The sequence below is a fragment of the Mytilus edulis genome, chromosome 6 (assembly GCF_963676685.1).
Source record: "Mytilus edulis chromosome 6, xbMytEdul2.2, whole genome shotgun sequence".
Lineage (NCBI taxonomy): Eukaryota > Metazoa > Mollusca > Bivalvia > Mytilida > Mytilidae > Mytilus > Mytilus edulis.
The window spans coordinates 41,833,721-41,841,860 of NC_092349.1; the positions used below are offsets into that span (position 1 = coordinate 41,833,721).

An 8,140-nucleotide genomic window follows, 5' to 3' on the forward strand; every position below is an offset into this window, starting at 1 on the left:
GAATTCACCCTAGCGTCGCTATGACAATATTCGACAATGGAGAGGATCGACGTACTTCCTTGTGAAGTCAGACTTCAGTCAAAGCGCAAATTAACGATTGTAAACTGAAAATTTCGTGTTTTTTCCTAATTTGACAAATTTACCGGTAAAGTTATATTCGTTCGTTACGACTTGTAGTGACTTAGGAATTCGTCTGTCGACCTTTTTATAACAGTTTTATCAAGGTAAATATGAACATGCCGCGGGACAAAATAAAATGAAGGTCCCGGGAAAATGAAAATAAGAGGACAGGTGAAGGAGCTAGAAGAAGATATATAGGAACACACAGAGAAAATTATAAAAAGGAATGTCTACAACACCCGGTATTCCCAGGCGGTCGACTTATAGTGACTCAAGTTTGATATTGAAAATAGTAACTGTTTTCGACATGAGAACTTATGTCAATTTTCCCGTTTTCCGCTAGAGGTGTTTATTTACGTTCCTCTCACCTTAACTGCAGCGAAGTGATCCGATAGAAATCCCAGTATTTTCTATTTTTACTTTGGGAAATACCACTAGTATATTTTACGAAACTATGTAAAGCATCTATTAACTGGTATTTGTTACGAAACTGTTGATGACATTCCGTGAGTATTTAACGAGTTGAAATGGAATTTTACCATATAGTTGGCAGTAGAAACCTTTTAATAAGCCAAAAGATAGTTAGAAAGATAACAAATTGACAAAAAAAAACGATTAAAAGATAACAGACACAAAATATAAATCAATTGTTTTATAAACAATTGTCAAATGGATTTCCCCTCCGAAACATGATTGATAAATGATTTTTATATTACTTTATTGATTCAATCAATCATGTTAATTAAACACGGGGTCTTTTGAATCAAGCTATGCGATCTTAAACAAATGAGACGGAAACATGCATGCTTTGTATATATATATATTTTTTTTTTTAACAAAATACCAAAACAAAAAAAACACAAACTTCCGTCTTCTCTTATACTTTAGTTACTTACCAGTCTTTCAAACCTCGAAGGGTAAAACATGTCATACCATTTAAATTTTTATAAAATACTAAGAAGTCTAAAACTGCCCTTTTTTTATTTTTGAAAAAATTATATTTGCCAAATGATCATTGTACTTTTGCTTTGGGTATATGATCTTTCACACGATATCACACTCCTATCAACTTTTCCCCGAATATGACATTAACGAAGCAGTACTTAGTATTATGACAGGTTTTGTACTTGCATGATCATCACAATGAGTACCAGAAGTGGAGCAAGATTATGCTACTCTTCCAGGGTACCGAGATTACCACTGATTTTGTCGGTATTCTTCAGCTCTGTCTTTGGTTTCCCATGTTGTGTTTTTAGTTTTTTCCAAGGCATTGTTAGTTTGTGTGCGTCATATGAGCTTGAAATTCCGATATCACCCGCCTCTCTTTTATAATTGACTAATTATATCGCAATTTCAATCCAATCCAAATGACAATTTTATTTTACCTATATAATGCATATTTACAGACAACTTGAGTTACACAATTGAACTCAATGATAGATGACATAGTTTATAATCCTAACGACCAATTCACAAAACAGAGAAGCAAACATCCTTAACAAATCTATGTGTGACGGAAATAGCAGTCAATTAATTTTGCATGATGTTTAGTATACAACTGACTTAAGTGCAAACCAGCTTGAAGTTATTTTGAATTCTTTAACCATTGCTACACCATTTGAAAAGTAATACAAATATCTCTCTTTCCATAAATAACTTAGGTGGAAGACCTTTCCCACAAATTACAAGCAAAGTATAAACTTCTTACCTTTATATTGACTAATACCAGAGACATATAATATTATATATGTCTCTGCAAATACTTAAAGAAACAACTGTAACAGTGACACAAGAGTGGACACACTAAAATGTCTCGCCTTCTTTACTAACCATTGATTTTATGTTGATAGTCCTTAATATAAAGCTTTATTACAAGAATCACATAAAATTAACATGATCCACGAAAATGAGGTCAAAGTCAAATAAACCAAGAGAAATACATGCACACCCTACAATCATTCAATACAGAGGTGGATTTAGGGGGGGGCCTTGGGGCCCGGGCCCCCCTTTTTGGGAAAAAAATTGGTTGCTTATATAGGGAATCATTGAAGCGTGACTGGAGCGGGCCCCCTCTTAGGTCAGTCAGTGGGCCCCGCTTATGAAAATTTCTGGATCCGCCACTGCAATACACCAAATGTCGTTGACTATTGCCTAAATAGTATATGAGAAACAAACTTGACCATTAAAACTTCAAAAAAACTAGACCAATGAACAATGAAAATAAGGTCAAGATCAGATGATACCTGCCAGACCTATACTCCTAATACAATCCTTCCATACAACAAATATAGTTGAACTATTGCTTATAGTTTGAAAAAAACCCAGACCAAAACACATAACTTCAACACTGAGCAATGAACCGTGAAAATGAAGTCAAGGTCAAATAAAACCTGTGAGACTGACATACACTAAATATATTTGACCTATTGCAATCATTCCAATTGTATTAGAAAAAAATGCCATAACACAAAAACCTTCATTACATAAGGCATCTATACACAAAGTATGAAGCATCAAGGTCTTCCATCTTCTAAAATATAAAGCTTATAAGAAGCTAGCTAGCTAACTAATGTAGCCGCCAGATCACTATCTCTATGTCAAGCTTTTTGCGACAAAAGTAAAAAAAACAAAAAAAAACTGTTTAAATGATAAAGAAATAAAACTAGCTATTTATTTATCCCTCAATTTATTTGGATTTCATTAAATATTTAATCACAATTACATTTTCAAATTATTCTAAATTGATAAACAAATGAATAATTTCAACTACCTATCATTTCCCAATTAAATTTAAAATTACAATAAGAATTCTGATAATATGCACTAATAAGTTTTTTTTTCCGAATTAAACGATATTGAAGAATCAGAATAGTGAATGGAAACATGGACATATGGAATGTGTTAAAAAGCCAGACCAAAGAGAAGAACACATGGGACTTAAATGCAGCAAGAAAATTCTACACCTAGAGGTGTGCTTCAGCTGGACCCTAAACTATAATGTATATTAGTTAAGCAAAATGGGGGGATACTTAACATGCAACATATTGATGAACCAAAATTTAAATTTAAAAAAAACAAACACAGAAAACAACAAAGTTTCTGAGTCCTGAGTCTTTTTTTTTTAAATACTGGTTCATTTGTTTGGTTGTGAGTTTAGTGAGGCTTCTATTTCCCTCTAGTTTACATTTATAGTTTAGGGGCCAGCTGAAGCCAACCTCAAGTTGAGGGATTTCTTGCTGCATTGAAAACCCATTGTTGCTTTTTTGGACACATTCCCTGCTTTAAATCTCTATCAAAATTAAATCATTTATCTGTTACAATTCTTCTTCTTAAGAACAGGATTGAAAAACAAAACATGACTGCAGAATTTTTAGTATGTGGAATTAAAATGATCTGAAATTCACCAAAGAAAAGAATCAAATTACATTTAATTAAGCTAAATTAAAATTGTGTGTGCGTCTCCATTTTTTAACAGCAAATTGAAATTCACTAGACTTTGATACTTTGCACTGTATAAATGAAATTTGCTTTACATAGGTGTCTGATGTGGAAAATTAAGGTTTGGTCTTAATAAGAAATTGCAATCACAATATTTGGTAATTCTTCATGGATAAACCTGTTAATAGTTAGTAAACAGTTATCAAAGGTACCAGAAAGTTGACCACGTTTTAAACAAACATATAACCATATCTTTTATGTTTTAAGCATAATTGATGAAAATGTTCTTGATAATAAAAAAAGATTCACACACAAAACTTACTAAATTACTAACCTATTACTTAGCATAAAAAAGCACTCAGTGTATAATATAAATCTATGAGATTTCATTCTGCTCTGTGATTTAAAACAGACATTGTAAAACAGAGATTCGTAGACATTACAGACCTAAAGTAAAGGCAGATCTTTTAGTAAAAAATATTACTAATATAAATTAATGAAATCACAGTAGCACTACACAATGTATATTAAAAACTAATAATAGTTTTAAAAAAGTCCAATACAGATTTCAAAAGTTAATGAGAAAATACAGGTTTAACAGATAGTTGGTTGGACAATCTTCTGTAAACTTCAGTTTTTGTTTAATAAAAACATTAACCAATCAAAATGTTATCAAATATTCTGAGAGACCTTAAAACAAAAATTATGTTTTCCTAAGACTAATACTTATATATTATATATTTTTGTATGTATGCTACTGAAAAAATTTAGTATCCAAATGCATGTTTTATTTATAATAAATATGCATCAGTAAATGTCTATCAAAGAAGATAAATAAGGAATGCTTTCATACACATACATGTTATTCAAAAGAGATACATATGAACAAAATTAATACTGAACTTATAATACATCACAAAGGAAAATGATCATGATTTGAAAAGAAGTCGTCAATGAAACGGGAAAATGATTAAATACCGGTACTCAGGGATCAACAATAAACATTGTCTCCCTTTTAAATGTCTGAAAATTGACATTCTAAGCTGCCTTAAACTTGGTCAAAACTCCCTCATACACCATACATGTAGACATTTATTTTAAATAACTTGTTATCCAAGAAAATATTGTTTTTTTAATTATAAAAAAATGTACTGATAAATAGGTAACATTTGTAATATTCTTATCAGATAAATTTCCCAACCTTTAGGATTGAAATCAAAACATATAATTTCCAATATTTTTAAATAAAAAGAATATTAAACAATTGTCTTCTTTGACGTCATACTAATTATTTTTGATTGTCTATAGTAATGATTGATTGATGTTTAACACCATTTTTAGCACTATTGGCTTTTCATGGCAGTCAGTTTTTATTGGTGGAGGAAGCCAGAGTGCCTTGAGAGGAACTACAACCTATGGCAGGAAAACTGATAATCCTTGTCAATTAAGATAGATTGGAATTGAACACATGTAGGGTTTAAACTCTCAACCTCAGTGTTGACAGGCTTGTGATACAGTAGTTAAACTACTTAGACCACTTGGACATTGTTGTCATAATGAAATTTTGGTCAGTCAGTTTATAATATATTCAGACAACAATTACTTTATTTTAGTAATATGTTACATTTTAATTTTTTTTAAAACATGAAAGCTATGAAAAACTGAATGTTTAATTTGAATTTACACAATACAACCACATAGTAATACTTATACCATAATACCAACATCTTTGTCAACTTTTTACAAATAACCCATTTGTGTCATTTAAAAATTATAAATTACAATGTTCCCTAATGTAAAATTTACATTTAATAATCAAACATCCTATTACAAAACAACGAAATTTTGTTTCTAAATTATTGACTAACAAAATATTTCCCACAATTTAAATACCTTTCACTAAAAATGGCACAATAAACAACCTGTAAAAATCAAGATTGGTTTGTTGACAAAATTTATAACAAGAAATATGGCATGTATCATTAGATAAAATCATCTTAATATGATTAACATAGTTTCCCACTAAACTTAGAGATATGGTCTACCAAAATCACAATTATTATCATACTTTCAAAAAAAAATTAAGTGTTTTTTTTATTTATAATAAATATAGTATATAGATATAAAAAGATGTGGTATGAGTGCCAATTAGACAACTCTCCATCCAAGTCACAATTTATAAAAGAAAACAATTATAGGTCTTCAACAGGGAGTTATATGCATAGTATAATTTAAACAAATTTATTTTATTTCTTGTTAATAAAAAAAATGTTGACCTTTGAACTTTAACAATTGTGGATTGATTGATTGATAAGGTTTGATTTTCAACATCTATGCATGGTGACAATTTCAAGTTATTTAAAGTTTTAAAGTTCTAAATATTAAATTATTTTCTCAAATATATTATTTAATGCAGAATAAGAATATAAAGCATGGATTCTGGTCCAAAAACAAAATTTTACAATATTTCAAAAAGCTCACATTATAATAAACATGTGAAATGTGTATCAAGTTGATGTAACCATAACTTTGTGGTAAACTACTTAAACTTAAAAGTTTATACACGATATGCATGATTAGAATGTTCAGTGAATTGTGACATCTCGGTCAAAACCCTAACAAGTTGTATAAAATTATTCATATATAGCCATTAAATAAATATAAAGTCCTTATATGAAATAAATACTATCTTATATATTGCTTGAAGTATAAGTATATAAAAAAAAGTATATTTTAGACCATATCCCTTAAAAATATACAAAAAATACCAAAGTTTAAAACAACAAATTTAATACATGTATGCTCTATTGGTTAATAACAATTAATACCAGAATAAAATCACCGGTGCAGATACTTTGCTGCTTAGTAATACCTTAAAGGCTAATTAATTTGCAAGTGAAATATCTAAAGAACACATTTTTTAGCACCATGATTTCTTGTTTAATTTTTTGGTAGATATTTGTCTTCAGCTTGGACTAATTCATCATCTCTTTGTAACCTGAATATTTCTTTCACACTAACAATCTAAAATAAAAAAAATTTTGTTTAATAATATATTTTATAATATAAATTACACTGAATACTACTGTTATGATTGAAATTCAAAATTCATCAACTTTAAAACTTGTGAATGAAATCCATGGGACACAGATAATGTCTCAACTTGCAATATAACTTTTGAAAGGGGCATAACTCAAGAACTGTAAAAGTGACACAACCCAAATTTGAACTTGATCTGTGTATTATGGTAATTTGTATTGTGTTTAAGTTTTATAACATTTGGTTGAGGCAAACAAAGTTGATTGGACTTCGACTTCCTCAAAAACTACCTTGACAATATACTTAAACCTGAAGCTGGACAGACGAATGAACGAATGGAGAAAAAAACATAATGCTCTTAAGTGGGGCATAAAAACACTGTAATGGTTAAGGATATGTCTATTAAATCATATGTTAAGATAAAGACAGCATTATGGAAGTGACTGGTCCTTAGTTCTCACCCTACTTAAACTGTCTCAAGAAAGCATTTTGTGTTCAAGTGCGAAAAGTTGTAATGAGGGTTTTACTCATTGTCAGGTTTACCAAACCTTAAAATAGGTATCATCTACTTGTTAACAAAGCAGCAGCCTTTAGAAATATACGCCACAAAGACATAATATTAAGACATTATAATTTGAGTTTGTACTTTTGGCATGTTTGGTGACAAATCTTACTGTAGATTTTAAGCTAGTTTACTAGCAAGTTGAAAAAATTATTGAGTGGGCCTGTCAAAAGAATAGGTGATATACCATTAGGATGAGCAATAGTTACCTTATCTTCTACATTAACTAACGATTGATCATCATAGATCTGTTTGGTTGTTTGTTGGATAGCACTGACAGAAGCTCTAAGGTTATGATTGGCCCATATTACCATAGAAACACCCATATCACGGAAATGGTCTGTTGGTGTTTTGTAGTATTTTGTTGGTACAATCACTACAGGTCCCTGAAACAAAAGGTTAGTTCTATAGTAAAGCAATGAACTGAAACATTTTTATCTGTAAGATTTGTAGTCTATATGGTAGGAACTGGTCTATTCCCAATCCCTTTCCTCGAAGATGTCACTATGATAAACCCAAAGTTTTTGAAACAATAATTTCGTTTTTCTTATAGAAGCTAACAAAACAAAATCAGGAGCAAATTACCCCCCTCCCCCCCAAAAAAAAACAAATAAAAAAACCAATTGCAATGAAAAGACCAAAAATTATTTCTGTAACAAATACATTTCTTGACCGTAATACCAATCTGCAATTTCAATAAAACAGGTTTCATTTATTAAAGCTCATGTCTAAAAATTCTAGGTTTCCAGATCCCTGATCAAAACTCTAGTAATAAAATTTTGGAAGTTAAATTTAATGTCTCATATGATTGTTCTCTTTTTTTGGTTCTAAAATAATGATTTCATCATTTACAGATGAATAGAACATGTAAAAGGAGCTGCTGGGTATTGTAAAATAAGGACTGCACCCACCAACACAAATTAATCACTATATATCTTTCAAGAATACTTTGAACAGTAGAAATAATTACCACCTCTTACA

General features: G+C 30.1%; 1 long non-coding RNA gene across 1 annotated transcript; it reads right to left on the minus strand.

The window, feature by feature from the left end:
* Window positions 1-2,789: 2,789 nt before the first annotated feature.
* LOC139527649 (uncharacterized) lies at window positions 2,790-7,543 on the minus strand. Its single transcript, XR_011665408.1, has 2 exons — window positions 7,369-7,543; window positions 2,790-6,582 (listed from the first exon to the last, which is right to left on the minus strand). It is a non-coding gene; the product is annotated as an uncharacterized lncRNA (long non-coding RNA).
* Window positions 7,544-8,140: the final 597 nt, after the last annotated feature.